Below are 16,149 nucleotides of genomic sequence, written 5' to 3' on the forward strand. Positions count from 1 at the left end.
GTTGATGTTTTTAGTATGGTTGTATCTTCTATGTTGGTAATTGAATGTTCTACCTATGTTGGAAACCGCCCTGAGTCTCTTGGGGGATATAGAGTGGTATATAAATAAAATGGTGTTATTATTGTTGTTGTTATTATTTTGTGGGCTTGTTTGTTAGCTGAGCGTTGGATCTGCAGGGATGGTTGCAAATAAACACCCAGGAAGCGACAATGGGGAGGGGGAGAGGGAGGAGCCCCAATGAACTGGGATGCCAGGGCTGTCACGCTCGGAAAGAAACCGGCGCTGAATGGAAAGCGTGGCGCGGGGGGGGGGGGGGGGGGCAACGGGAGGAGATTCGGAAAGAGGGGAGCCGCCGAGGGTGATTTGTTTGGCGATGGGAGCCAATAGCAAGCTCGGGCTCCGGCAATATCCCCATGCGGTGACTGAGCGGAGTCAGAGCAAAGCCGCCGGCTCCGTCGCGCTCTCTCCCACCTCCCCGCATTGCTGCTGCTGCTGCTGCTGGAAGGCAAGCCAGGCAGAGCTGCGCCCTGCAAACAGAAGGAGACGCCGCTCTCGGGAGCGACCCTCAAGGAACAGCTCCAAGAGGAGCAGGTCAAGGAAGGCTCGGGACGACGGGCAGGTAAGCCAAGTCCCACCCGAATTCATCGGTGAAGCCCTTCTGTGCGCGCACGTTGCTGTCTTGCTTTGCCAAAGGAAACGCGTGGCTGGCTCTGTGCTTGGCACCTCTGGGATTTTGACATGGAAATCATGTGGGCTGGGAGAGCATCGGGAAGAAGAAGGAGGCAAGTGTGGTTTCCCCGCCGCCTTTCCACCTTGCGGAGAAGGCTTCTCAGGTGGGATGGCAGTTGGTTTAGGATTAAGCAGCACCCTCTGGAATCCACCATGTGCACTGAGCCTCCGCCACAAAGAGAGGGGTCGTGGCGCCTTTGTGCGTGTGCTTTGAAGGCAAAGGGAGGTGGACGGGTTTTTCCATCTAGGCTTGGTCTTGAACACTGCGTCTGTTACAGATGAGTGCATGGGAACAGAGCATCCCCTCCAGGTCTTCAGTGCGGCATCTGTGTTTGTGTGTGTATGAGAGAAGGAGGGCGACTAACATTTGCAAAAGATCCGACTCTGCTTAGTATTCGTCTTTCCTTGAGATAGTGATGGTTTGCAACCCAAAATGAAAGAATACTTCCAAGCAGGGCCATAGCCAGAAAAAAAAATCTGGAGGGGGCGGGAGGGTTGAAACTTTTTTTTTTTAGCGAATCATGAAGAGTAGCTCCATTAACGCAAAATAATTTAGAGATCAGGCTTCATGGATAAACACTCAAGACAGATAAACTTCAGTGGACACTCATGGGGAGTTAAAATTCATGAGTAAACCAGTTCAAAAAAAACAAAAACAAAACCTGAAACTGCCCCCCCCCCCATTCATGTCAAAAGTTTTGCAAACTTAGTGGCACCCTGCTTTCCAAAATTGCAAAGGCACTTTTGTCTTTGGGTCACTATGAGTTTCCCAGGCTGTATGGCCATGTTCCAGAAGCATTCTCTCCTGATGTTTTGCCCATATCTATGGCAGGCATCCTCAGAGGTTTTGAGGTATATTGGAAACTAGGCAAGTGGAGTTTATATATCTGTGGAAGGACCAGAGTGGAAGAAAGACCTCTTGTCTGCTGGAGGCAAGTGTGAATGTTGTGATTAATCACCTTGATTAGCATTGAAAAGGCTTGCTGCTTCAAAACCTGGCTGATTCCTGCCTGGGGGAAATTCTTTGTTGGGAAGTGTTAGCTGGTCCTGATTGTTTATTGCCTGGAATTCCCCTGTTTTCAGAGTGTTGTACTTTATTTACTGTCCTGAGTTTAGAGTTGTTTTTAATATTGGTAACCAGATTTTGTTCATGTTCATGGCTTCCTATTTTCTGTTGAAATTGTCAACATGCTTGTGGATTTCAGTGGCTTCTCTTTGTAGTCTGACATAGTGGTTGCATACCATGCAAAGGTGGACAAGTCTACGTAGGGACCACCAAACGCAGCAGTGCCCAAACATGAATCAAGGAACATGAAAGGCACTGTAGACTAACGCAACCAGAGAAGTCAGCCGTAGCAGAGCACTTAGTGAACCAACCTGGACACAGTGTATTATTTGAGAACACAGAAATTCTGGACCACTCAAACAACTACCACGTCAGGCTACAGAGAAACCCTTGAAATCCACAAGCATGTGGACAATTTCAACAGAAAGGAGGAAACCATGAAAAGGAACAAAAATCTGGCTAACAGTATTAACAAAACTCTAAAATCAGGACAGTAAATAAAGTACAACACTTTGAAAACAGGGGAATTCCAGACATGAAACAATGAGGGCCAGCTAACACCTCCCAATAAAGGATTCCCCCAGGCAGAAATCAGCCAGGCTTTTCAATGCTAATCAAGACGATTAATTGCAACATTCACACTTGCCTCCAACAGACAAGAGTCAGTTGTTTCCAACAGACCTCACAGCCTCTGAGGATGCCTGCCATAGATGTGGGTGAAATGTCAGAAGAGAATGCTTCTGGAACATGGCCATACAGCCCAGAAAACTCACAGCAACCCAGTGATTCCACCAATGAAAGCTTTTGAAAACACTTTTGTCTTTATTTTTAGCACAGGATTGTGCAAGTGGTTATATAACTTTCTTTGGGAGATTTCTGAGGATAAAATTAATAGCTCATAACAAGCCAGACTTTTCTTTGATTTGGAGAGGGCAAAGTTCTTAAAAGGAGAAGGGGGAAAAAAACCCAGAAGGGTTGAGACAGGCTCCTTTGAAATGCCTCTTGAGGAGGTAGGTTGAACCTGAATGCCAACAAGTTCAGATCACTGTAGAAAATGAGTTTTGATGTAAATCTGCAGGAATCCAAACAATGCCTTCTGAATAAAATAGCAACAGGTGCACGATTGACTTGCTGCGGCTTAATTAGCACTTCACATCCCAAACCACATCAATGCGACTGCATGCTAATTCACTATGAAATCTAACATCAGTTCAGGTTCTTGACTTCCCACCAGTACAAATACAATGCAGGCACTGTGTTTCCTCGATGGAGTTATTTTCCTTTTCACTCTTGAATAAGGTTAGGAAGCAAATATTGTCTAATTCAGCATTTCATTATGCATAGCATGCTCTGAAAACCAGAAAATCTGTTTTTCTTTCACCTTATTGTGTGTGTGCATCTAGCCTTTCCCTCTTTTGTTATAAACCTGAAGGCAGAAAAAAGAGAGAATTGAACTTTTCAATGAAAATGGTAGGAAAGCCAGTTCACAGAATATGTAAGCCTATGTGCCTGAGATCTAAATTATTTTCAGATAAGTATATTCATATATTTTGCATGAGAAATTAGGCATAAATCCAAGTATCTTGTTCTCTTAGATGTAGTGGGAAGTACTTCCAGGTGAACAATCCAAACATTGACTGCTAATACATAACCTATACATTTTAGTCCTATGCCCTGTAGTTGTCCACATAAATGGTCCCAACTTAAACAATGTACAATAGTTCTTAAGACTGCAGGAGTAAGCCCCACTGACTTTAATGAAGTTTTCTGCTAACTGAAGACACATATTATATTTGAAGTCATAGTGACATAGGTGGGTTAAATTGGTGATGATTAACTCTAAAATCCAGCATTGTTGAACATGTTGCATTTTCCCAAGGTTTTCATGGAAAGAAGAGTCATGTCTGTTTTCTACAGTGGCAACAGATGCTAGAAGTGAGATAAAATAGATGGCCACAGTGCTTTCTGCTCCACAAACCAGAATGGGAAATCAGTCACCACCAGTTCAGGCTAGCATTGGTCACTAATTTTAAGCTATTTATATCATATTCATTGGATATTTCTGGTATCACGTTTGTGCCTAATTTAAAAAGCAGCCATATCAATCTATGGAGACATTGGGCTGAAACCTGTTATCCACAAAAGGAAAATGATCTTTCAGAAATAGGAATGTTGTCCAAGAATTGAGTTGTCTAATTTAGTTGTCTAAGAACTTCTTCACTGTGAGAGCTGTTCAGCAGTGGAACCCTCTGCCCTGGAGGCTTTTAAGGAGAGGCTGGATGGCCATTTGTCGGTGGTGCCTTGAAAGCGATTTTCCTGCTTCTTGGCAGGGGTTGGACTGGATGACCCATCAGGTCTCTTCCAATTCTATGCTTCTATGATTCTACATAGGAAGGGGATGGTGGTGCTTTTTAAAAAGATAGAACTCTGATACAATGCAGCAGGTCCATTCTTGGGTGAAATGTCCTTGGAATGAAATGGTTCCTATATTATATTATACAGGTGCTCAACTGATTGCTTTAAAGCAGCGTTTGAATCCTGATGTGACGTCTGAAGACAACTGCATTCCTATATCTTATCTTAAAGGAAGTAGCTCCTCTTTTTTTTCTTAATTCAATTCATGCTAAACAACAGGAAAAACAACGAAGTGTGTTGTGGCACTATAAAGTCCTGACAACTGTATTGTGTTGAATCCTGGCAGATTCTGGACTCTACCCACTGCAGACAGGATGGCTTCATCTGTTCATGGAAGATTTTAGATCCAGCAGAGGAATCACAGACTTACAGAATTGGAAGAGGCTATATGGGTCATCAGGTGCAACCCTGTGATAAATGCATGATCTGTTTTTGAAACCATCCGGGGAAAGAGACCCTACCACATCTCTAGAAATTGGTCCCATTACCAACTCACACTCACTGTCAGGAAGTTCCTTCTAATGTTCTTTTATATATATATATATATATATATATATATATATATATATATATAGCTTAAGTCTCATTTGCTATAGGAGATTCTTTGAGGAATGAGTTCAGAAAAAGAAATCTCACGGCTTAATAAAGTGCTGGACCTTAGGTCACTCTAACGGTTATTTTTTAATTATCTTATCAGAAGCGAATTGAGAATACAGTTATAATGTATAGAAAAATCACATACAAAGTTAACAACTTGGCATTATACTAAATTTCTTTTGACCAGAAGCTGGCCACTTTGAGTGCCTCTGGTGTCACTGTAAGAAGGTCCTCCATTGTGCGTGTGGCAGGGCTCAGGCTGCATTGTAGTAAGTGCTCTTCTTCACACTTGCATGTCGTGGACTCCACTTCGTAGCCCTATTTCTTAAGGTTAGCTCTGCATCTCATGGTGCAAGAGCACAGTCTGTTCAGCACCTTCTAGATTGCCCAGTCTTCTGTGTGCCCGGGGGGGGGGGGGGGTTTCTCATCTGGTATCAGCTACTTTCCAGCTACTCTCCAGCTACTTTCCCACCTATCCTAGATGTACCCCCTCATTTTCCCTGTCACTTAAAATTTCAGAAGTCTTGTGTCTCTGGGGAAAAAACTCTTCTCAAAAACCCTGCCCAAGTCTTATTTTGACAGAAACACTACCACCACCACAGAAATACCAGTAGTTCCAATCTTGAAGCAACTTTCTGGTCACCTTTAGTTCCATGTGAAAGGCCTGGTATGTCAGATGGGACCTGCGTCTCTTGAAATTACTTATCTTTCTTATAGAAGCTCTGAAAAAAAAAATCTTTGGCCCAGAAAAAATTAGGAAGCAGAATGTAACTTAACGGTTGTGTGACAACTTTACTTATTTTAAATGTATCACACTCTTTAAAAAGGAGAAAATGCTTGATTTTTTATTTTTAGTTTGGTGTTTCAGCAGAGCAATCAAGGAAAGAAAATATCATAGAATCATAGAATCATAGAATAGTAGAATTGGAAGAGACCTCATGGGCCATGCAGTCCAACCCCCTGCCAAGAATCAGGAAATCGCATCCAAAGCACCCCCGACACATGGCCATTCAGTCTCTACTTAAAAGCCTCCAAAGAAGGAGCCTCCACCACTGTCTGGGGGAGAGAGTTCCACTGCCGAAGAGCTCTCACAGTGAGGAAGTTCTTTCTGATGTTCGGGTGGAATCTCCTTTCCTGTAATTTAAAGCCAGAGCACGGCAGCAGAAAACAAGCTTGCTCCCTCCTCCCTATGACTTCCCTTCACGTATTAGTACATGGCTATCATGTCTCCTCTCAGCCTTCTCTTCTGCAGGCTAAACATACCCAGTTCTTTAAGCCGCTCCTCATAGGGCTTGGTCTCCAGACCCTTGATCATTTTATTTGCCCTCCTCTGGACGCTTTCCACCTTGTCAACATCTCCCTTCAATTGCAGTGCCCAGAATTGGACACAGTATTCCAGGTGTGGTCTGACCAAGGCAGAATAGAGGGGTAGCATGACTTCCCTGGATCTAGACGCTATACCCCTATCGATGCAAGCCAAAATCCCATTGGCTTTTTTAGCTGCCACTTCACATTGTAGGGTCATGTTTAACTTGTTGTCCACGAGGACTCCAAGATCTCTTTCACACATACTGCTATCGAGCCAGGCATCCCCCATTCTGTATCTTTGCATTCCATTTTTCTGCCGAAGTGAAGTATCTTGTACCCTAACTCTCTCACCCTAGACTTTCCACAGATATATATTAACCTCTTTGCTTAGTTTTCTCCATACCTCACAACCTCTGAGGATGCCTGCCATAGATGTGGGCGAAACGTCAGGAGAGAATGCTTCTGGAACATGGCCACACAGCCCGAAAGACATACAACAACCCTGTGATCCCGGCCATGAAAGCCTTCGACAACATCTTGTATTTGTCCCTGTTGAACTTCATTTTGTTAGTTTCGTTCCATCTCTCTAATCTGTTAAGATGGTTTTGGATTCTGCTCCTGTCTTCTGGAGTATTAGCTATCCCTCCCAGTTTGGTGTCGTCTGCAGACTTGATGATCGTGCCTTCTAAACCTTTGTCTAAGTCGTTAATAAAGATGTTGAACAAAACCGGGCCCAGGACGGAACCCTGCGGCACTCCACTTGTGACTTCTTTCCAAAATGAAGATGACGCATTGGTGAGCACCCTTTGGGTTCGTTCGCTTAGCCAATTACAGATTCACCTAACCATAGTTTTGTCTAGCCCACATTTTATTAGTTTGATTGCCAGAAGGTCATGGGGGACTTTGTCAAAGGCCTTACTGAAATCCAGGTACACTACATCCACAGCGTTCCCTGTATCGACCCAACTCATAACTCTATCGAAAAAAGAGATCAGATTAGTCTGGCATGACTTGTTTTTGGTAAATCCATGTTGACTATTAGCAATGACTGCATTTGTTTCTAAGTGTTTGCAGACCACTTCCTTAATGATCTTTTCCAGAATCTTGCCTGGTATCGACGTGAGGCTGACCGGACAGTAATTGTTTGGGTCAGTCTTTTTTCTTTTCTTGAAGATAGGGATCACATTTGCCCTCCTCCAATCTGCTGGGACTTCTCCTGTTCTCCAAGAACTCTCGAAGATAATTGTCAGTGGTTCTGAAATTGTCAGCTAGTTCCTTCAATTCTCTTGGATGGGGACTTCAAGCCCTGGGGACTTGAATTTGTTTAGAGAGGCCAGGTATTCTTGGACAACTTGTTTCCCTATTTGGGGTTGGATTTCCCCTAATCCTTCGTCCATTCCATGTTGCTGAGATTGAAGACTGCTTTCTTTTTGTGAGAAGACCGAGGCAAAGAAGGCATTAAGTAGTTCTGCCTTTTCCCTGTCCCTTGTCACCATCACCCCATCTTCTCCTCGCAGAGGCCCTATTGCATCCTTGTTCTTCCTTTTTCTACCAACATAAGCAAAAAAGCCTTTTTTGTTGTTTTTAATGTCCCTGGCAAGCCTGAGCTCATTTTGTGATTTAGCCTTGCGAACCTTTTCCCTCCAGGAGTTGGCTATACGTTTGAATTCTTATTTAGTGATTTCTCCCCTTTTCCATTTCTTGTGCATGTATCTTTTGAGTCTTAGCCCGGTTAGAAGTTCTTTGGACATCCATTCTGGTTTCTTCACACTTGTCTTATTTTTTCTCTTTGTTGGCACTGTTTGCATTTGCGCCTTGAGTATTTCACTTTTAAAAAACTCCCATCCATCCTTAACTCCCTTGTCTTTTAATATTGGTGTCCATGGAATACCGCTCAGTATTTCCTTCATTTTTTGGAAGTCAGCTCTCTTAAAGTCCAGAATGCGTGTTTGACTTGTCTTAGTTTCAGCCTTCCTTTGTATTGCAAACTGCAAGAGCACATGGTCACTTGCCCCTAAGGATCTGACCACTTCGACTGTATTGATCAGGTCTTCCACATTTGCTAAGATTAGATCAAGAGTAGCTGATCCCCTTGTTGCCTCTTCTACCTTCTGGACCATAAAATTGTCTGCAAGGCAAATGAGGAATTTGTTGGACTTTGTACTCTTGGCCGAGTTTGTTTTCTGGCAGATATTGGGATTGTTGAAATCACCCATGACTACTATATCTCTTCTTTGTGCCTGTTTGGTCAGCTGTTGACAGAAGGTTTCATCAAGTCCTTCATCCTGACTTGGGGGTCTGTAGTAGACCCCACGACGAGATCTTTTTGAGTCCCGATTCTCTTGATTCTTATCCAGATGCTTTCAAGCTGGTTTCCCGGATTACAGTCTTGCATTTCTTCTGCAATGTAACTGTTTTTGACATATAAAGCTACTCCCCCTCCTCTCCCCTTTGTTCTATTTCTGTGAAAGAGGTTATAGCTCTCAATGGCTACATTCCAGTGATGGGAGTCATCCCACCAAATTTCAGTGATGCCTATGACATCGTACGTGTGGTGCTGTGCTAAAAGTTGGAGTTCGTCTTGCTTATTTCCCATGCTCTGTTCATTAGTGTAAAGACATGTAAACCCCTGTGATCTTCCCCTGAGCTGTTTATTTGGGATTATTGTGTTCTTGGTACTTGGTCCTTGCTGTGTTTGTGCAGCCCTCCATTTAGCCTTTTGGTGATCGTGGGTAATATAGTGTTTGCCAGGCTGTTGCTCCCCTCCTCCAGTGTATCTAGTTTAAAGTGCGCCTGATGAGGTTTGTGAGTCTGGTCCCCTGAAGAGTGTTCCAGTTGAAGTGAATCGTGTAGGTGTAAAGTGTTGTCCTCCTCCTCGACATCCCCAGTGCATTCATCAATGACAATCCATTGAGATGCATCCAAGAACCCATCACTCTCCCAGGGGTGTTCCTGTTGCGCCTGGTCTACGATTGGGGATGGAGCATCTGCATGATTGTGTAAGTGTGAATGTGGTGATGCATCGCCCCTGTCAGGGCTATCTGCCGTGCATTGATCAAGGGTGGCCCACTGAGGGGTATCTAACTAACTGTGGTCCTCCACAAGACGTGTTTCCTGATCAGATGTTAGTGGTGTAAGAATTTGGAATCTGTTGTGTAAGTCAAGCTGAGTAGAAGTATTCTGTGGAGGCTGCCTGGTCCTGTGTCTCTTTCTACGGGTGACCTCCTTCCAAGCCTGAAGGTTGTGGACATCTGAATCGATCTCCCCATAAAGTTCCTCATCATGCTGTTGGTGTGATGCGGGTTGTGTATCTAGAACAGTGTGTTGTGCAGTATCCAAGAAGAGCTTGAGTTCCTGAATGTCCTTAAGGGTCTTAATACGGTCCTCAAGTTTTTGGATCCTCTGCTCCATCAGAGTCATCTGTTTGCATTTGGAGCAGATGTAGTTGACTAGTTTTTGTGTGAAAAAGTGGAACATGCCACAGCTGGTGCATGTGATGGGAAAGTTTTGCTTTTGTTGCATCTCTTGGTGAGTGAGGTGGCCTAGTGGGATCACTTGAAAAAAATGATGCAGATTATGATGTTATTTTAAATAACAAACAGACACTCATTACTGGTTCACCCACAACCTTCTGTGTATAATCTAAAATAGGAATAAGTCTGTGACCCATGTTTGATCCATTACATGTAGACCATATGTGTAGCACAAGACCCACCCAAGTATCGTGTATGTATAAACCCACACTTATCAAGCCCATTTGCCATATTGGTGCAGAAGGTGTGGATAGGATCTAAACAGAACCAGAAGTGCATTCACACTGTAGTATTATACATGACTTTTTTTTATCTTTAACTGCCATGGTTCCATTTATTTATTTATTTATTTCCATCATTTATATGCCGCCCTTCTCACCCGAAGGGACTCAGGGCGGCTGACAATCTGGCAAATTCGATGCCGGTATACAGTACAAAAATAAACATAGCAATTAAAACAATCAATCTAAAACAATCCAATAAATACATTTAAAACAGTATAATAAAATACTTAATCCATTCGTCCACATAAACCTTGCACGTAAACCTTAGTCCGGACCGAGTTAAAGCCATAATAATTCATTCATTAAACGCTTGTTCGCAAAGCCAGGTCTTCACCTTTTTTCTGAAACTCAGAAGGGATGGATCCTGCCGGATGTCACTGGGGAGGGAGTTCCACAGCCGAGGAGCCATCACCGAGAAGGCCCTGTCCCTCGTTCCCACCAGCCGCACTTGTGAGGCATGTGGGACCGAGAGCAGGGCCTCCCCAGATGATCTTAAAGTTCTCATGGGCTCATAGGAGGAGATACGTTCGGATAGGTAAGTTGGACCGGAACCGTTTAGGGCTTTGTAGGCCAAAACCAGCACTAGTGGGATCCTGGGATTGTTAGTTTGGAGAGGAACATACAGAATTATGAGCCAACAAAATATAAAACCCAGGATAAGCTCCAGTTGGTCGAAAGACCACATGTAGGGTTCTAGATATTTGCATCTGGGTTCCACCAGACATGTATTCTTGGGCGGAAACAGCATAGGCCAAAGACCCATACCTGTACCTGTTGTGCATTTGAACTACATATCAGGTCCTCAACTGTCCTGGCTTGTTTTGACCTTCATCTTGTTTAACATTGGCTTAATCGTTTTAAAAAATATATATATATTGTTGGACTTCTGTGTCCGTGGTTTCTTCATTCATGCATTCAACCATCCATAGCCTGAAAATATCTGTCTTTCTATCTCTATCTATCTATCTATCTATCTATCTATCTATCTATCTATCATCTATCTATTCATTAAAAATAAATTTGATTTTGCTATTTTATGTCAGAGATGCTACAGGGCTTTACAATAACATTGTAATATAATGGGACACCAGCATCTATGGATTTTTTCTATCCACAAAGGTCCTGGAAGAAAACTCCAGAGCATACTAAGAGCTCACTGCAATAGACTTTGCCAGACTGAGTTTGATGAGACCAAGGTGATGTCAGTCTAGTTCTCCGCTGAGAAGGAACTAGTATAAAGTAATGTCAGCATTCTATCTGGTCAACAGCAGTTCATGGTAACAAAAGATGTGAGGCTCCTAACTTCTAAGTTCTCCCTACTTTTTTGTTTTGTGGCTTAGAGGGAAAAAGAAACACACAGCAGCAATTGAAAAATACTTCAATACTCCAGGGAGATTCTCAGTGACTCCTCTTTGCTTTAGTTAGCAAATCTGCAGGAAACTCAAGACAAATCCTGTGAATCTGTCTGCCTTGTGAGTTCAATCATTCAGGATGCTGGCATGCACTTTGCCTGTCGTTTGCCTCCGCACAGACTTGCCTAACTGCGAGGAGTGGATACTTATATCAGTAGCAATAGACCCTAGAATTGCTTGAATCTCATGGTGTGAGCTAGAGTTGGAAATTCTCAAGTATTTTGTCCACACATGTAAAGATGAATAATGGTGGTAGTTTTCCCCTGGCACAGAAGACAATTCATATTCCTCTTTGCTATTCTTTCTGAATTCACATTTCCTGAATTATTTTGGAGGAATAATTTGGTGGAGAAAACAGGTTTCCTGTAGGAAGTTCATTTTTAGCAATGTTTATTAAGACAAATATAAAACCCACATACAAATGTACAAAAAACCCCAATAAGCCAACACAAACAACAACAACAAAAGTCAAAATACTTTTTCTAGAATAAAAAAACATATTACTACTTCATTCTAAACATCAAATAACATTAACTACAAACAATCTACATTATCTAATCTGAGGGCTTTATGTTCTCTGTCTGATGGTTGTATTAGCTTAATTTTCTACACCCATTAAGTGAAAAAGAACCGTTGATACGTCCTTTCCCCAGTATCCAAATACTGTGCAGTATTTGGATAGTGAATCGAGAGACCAAGATCTGAATCCCCAGTTGGTCATGGAAACACACGGGGTGACTTTGGGAACACTCTCAGCCTCAGTGGAAGGCAAAGACAAACCCTCTCTACACAAATTCTGCCAAAAGAATCCTTTGATAGGTTTGCCTTAGGGAGTCATAAGCCAAAAATGACATGAGGGCACACAACAGCAATAATAACAGCAAAACACACATGTTTTCCCCTGCAGAATAATTTCTCCACAGTAATTTAGAGCGTTTAAGTTCTCAGGTTCTAACAAAAATCCATTGTTGATTAAAAAAATCAGTTTTCTAAATGTACCTTTGTACATTTTTACTACGTCTAAAGTAGCATAAGAATGATTTACCTGGCTCATGATAAACGTCTGATCAATGTAGTACTTCCTTTTAATATAGTGACCATCCAATTATCTCTGGAAGACCATTCATTCAACTAAAGTAGAATGAAAGCTATAGTTTTACCATGTTGCTTTCCTGGCTCTGACATTTCCCTTAGCCGTTATGATTAAATAAGAAGCCTAGCCTAAGGCTACCTTGTACCCCTCGACAATAGTCACTACAGAAGATGTTTATGTGTTTTTTATAGGTACTGTACTGAGCAAAATAAATTGAAATTCATCCATTGTAGATTTTTTTCAGGTTCCAACTAAATTTAAAATTTTGAAATATAATTATTTTCCACATGCAGAATTAAATAAATAGGTAAACCAAATAACAGTACCAAATAGTTAAGCTAAGTAACAGTAACTCCAGCTTTTGGAGTTCTACAGCAGCACTGGCTGGAAACTCTAAAAGTTGTGCCTCCCCTCCTCACAAAAACAAGCATCCTCAATATTATGAAGATTTCCACGTATTAGCATTTCCCCTCTATCTTGAGTAGGTTGTGATTGTTGTTGTTATTGTGTGCTTTCAAATAGTTTACAACTTATGGGACAGTAAGTAAACATATCACAATTTTTTTCTGGAGCTGAGAGTGTGTGTCTTGCCCAAGGTCACAGTTTTCCATGGTTGAACAGGGAATTGAATTCTGATCCTGAGTCATAGTCCAATGCTTACTGACATGCTTACTTCAGAGTAGTATTCGGGTCTATTGACTGCCGCCAAGGAATTTATCAAAAGTAATCAAAATCCTCACTTATAAAAGCAAGTTTATTTCCTTGGTTTATAATAACATGGTATGTTCAGCTTTGAAGTTTCACTGGAAAATATTCTATTGTGCTTTTCCAAAACAAGACAAAATCTGTCCAGAACATTTCTTTTAACAAGTTAAATCTATTATTACTAGAGGAAGGTTTGCCAGAATTCTGGCGTATGTTTACAATGATAGGGTTAAGCAAATTTGAAAGTCAAACTATGCTTGGTAAGAAGCTGATAAACACATATTGTACTTGTGGGGACACTGTCCAGCAGCATTGGGAACTTTGATTTCTTTTATTTAGCTGCATTTTACACACACATATAGCCATCCATTTACAACCCTGCTAGATCTCACAGAAGTTGGAATACGTGAGTGTGATTTGTAGCATCTCATTTTATGATCCCAAAAGACAGAGTGCTCTGTCATATAGACCTCATTGCTCTCCAAAGACATGATTTAATTCTTGGCAGTATTGACTGGGGCAAGGTTTAAAGACAGATAGCTATAAACAGTGACTCTTGGATACTCTCTGAGAATAGCTAGGGTGTAGCCGCTTAGAAACATTGATCTGGAATAATCACAATATATTTTGGATACATTTCAGGAATTGGCAGATTCTTCAAATAGGAAGCATGTATTCTGAGAACTTGTTCTTATTACTGATTGTTTTGCAATGAAGGCCAGCATCTCTGTGTGAGAGTGCTCTTAAGAACACAAACGGGAGGTGTGGTGTGGTCCAGTACCTTGTACGATATGGAGTTCTGTTTGCATCCCAAGGTGAACTTGGTAGTCACTTGGCTGGAGAGTAAAGAAGGCTCTCTTCCTATAGAGTAGTTAATTGAAAAGAGAGGGCAAAATGACTCTTGTGAAGTATCTGGCTGCTGTGATTTGAGTCTTTTGACAACTGTCCTTGTGAAATGTACAATTTAGAAGAACACATGATTGAAGATTTGGATACATATTAGAAAAAAGGGAAGGAAAATGATTGTTCATTGATTATGTCGACAACAACAAAAGAGATACTAATTGTGTTTTAGCAATATATATACCTCTCCTAGGCCCTACCTTGTGGGCCCACCCCACCCAGCATGCGAACAGCCCCTTTCCTGGCCCAGCCTTCCTGGCCCACCATGCAATCCCAAGGCAAAAAGGTTTGCCAATGCCTGCAATAGATGATCAAGTGAATGTAGAAATGTCTTTGTATGTGTTTGTGTTTGCATGCCTCCATGAAATGGTTACATCCTTGGCAGCTGTTATAATGGAATCGTTTAACGAGGACTGGGTATTTTTACCTGCAGAAGAGAGGGCTGAGAGGAGACATGATAGCCATGTACAAATACATGAAGGGAAGTCATAGGGAGGAGGGAGCAAGCTTGTTTTCTGCTGCCCTGCAGACTAGGACACGGAACAATGGCTTCAAACTACAGGAAAGGAGATTCCACCTGAACATCAGGAAGAACTTCCTCACTGTGAGGGCTGCTCGGCAGTAGAACTCTCTCCCCCAGACAGTGGTGGAGGCTTCTTCTTTGGAGGCTTTTAAGCAGAGGCTGGATGGCCATCTGTCGGGGGTGCTTTGAATGAGATTTTCCTGCTTCTTGCAGGGGGTTGGACTGGATGGCCCGTGAGGTCTCTTCCAACTTTACGATTCTTATGATTCTGTGATTCTATGACATGCAAACATGTCCCCATAAATTATCCAAGGCAAAAGAGGGAAATCCAAGGATTTCTTATTGCTTTCCCTTGCTTGATTTGAAATTGTTAGTTATTCTGAAGAACATGGGTTTTAACAGGGTAATATGTGGGCAACTGCTTTAGGCTAGAGGGTTGCACCTCCTTTAAAAATCAGTATTTTCCCACCCAAATCCCCACTAGAGCAGCTTCCCATTGGGCTCTGGGGCTCTGGGCAATGGTACCTGCAATATTCCATAATACTTGACATATGTACCCTTGCCACTGTGTACATTAGGAGCTTTGGACTTAGAAAGCATTCCTTGTGAGATTGCCATATCAAATGTTGAGCTGAGGCATATCATCCTAATTGTATTTCCTGAGAACATGATCTATGGTTTGGAATTTCAACACATAACGATGTTAAAGCTGCAGTAGCCAGATCAATAAACATAAGGCTTTTCCAAGTTACTACTCATAAGGGATATGGATATATATAGTGTGTGTGTGTTTTCTAGGATTGAAGATGTGCAATTGAAAATCTATTGTGATTTTTGTCTATAATTTACCATTTCCTGTCCAGCATATTAGAAATCATCAAAGGTATATATAGTCTACACTTGTCTGTATAAGAACCAGAACCAAAAACTTTTTCCCTAAGGAAAGTTTAGAAAGGAAACTACTATTACAAATGATAGCCATCCAGTCTTTTTTTGAACAAAAGACAAGGAGAAAATGATGCAGAGCCAACATCTCCAAGAGAAAGCCCTATGATGATCTGTAGCTGGGTAAAGAAAAAGAAATCAATCTTGATTTTGTATTCATTAGCCCCAAACACAAGTGTTGGGAGGAAAGACCATATATAGATAGTAGGATGCTTGACTAGACATTTTGGACTGCCCTTTGAGGAGCAATCTTTCCTAACCTGAGCTGTCATTGGATAGCAAGCAATAAACACATGTCTTTAACATCTATAAAATGTGAAGCCTATGCAACTGAACGAGAAGCTGCCTTATGAACTGTATGCAACTTAGGGGTGGGTGAGACTGCATGCTTACCTAGGTGCTTATCTGCCCACTTTCCAGTAAAATGGAAGAGCTCAGTTAATTGGAAGGGGGCACTCCTTAAAGAATAGGTTTTGGAGTGATGTTTGCTGATTATATGTTTGGAAGAAAACTCTGATCACAGCAACAATTTTCAAAGTGTATGCCATGAACTATATCAGACAGACAGCATTCATATGCAAAATATTAGCCAGTGACTATAGCTGTGTTGAATTAAAGCAATGTATGTGAATGTAC

At 41.9% G+C, this 16,149-nt stretch overlaps 1 protein-coding gene across 1 annotated transcript in view; it reads left to right on the plus strand.

Annotated features, from left to right (window-relative positions):
- Positions 1–315: 315 nt before the first annotated feature.
- Positions 316–16,149, plus strand: part of grem2 (gremlin 2, DAN family BMP antagonist) — a 50,514-nt gene continuing 34,680 nt past the window's right edge. Inside the window, exon 1 of the mRNA XM_008123910.3 lies at positions 316–619. The gene's annotated coding sequence lies outside the window, so the exon portion shown is untranslated. The remainder of the gene's footprint in view (positions 620–16,149) is intronic.

The sequence above is a fragment of the Anolis carolinensis genome, chromosome 1 (genome assembly GCF_035594765.1).
Source record: "Anolis carolinensis isolate JA03-04 chromosome 1, rAnoCar3.1.pri, whole genome shotgun sequence".
Lineage (NCBI taxonomy): Eukaryota > Metazoa > Chordata > Lepidosauria > Squamata > Dactyloidae > Anolis > Anolis carolinensis.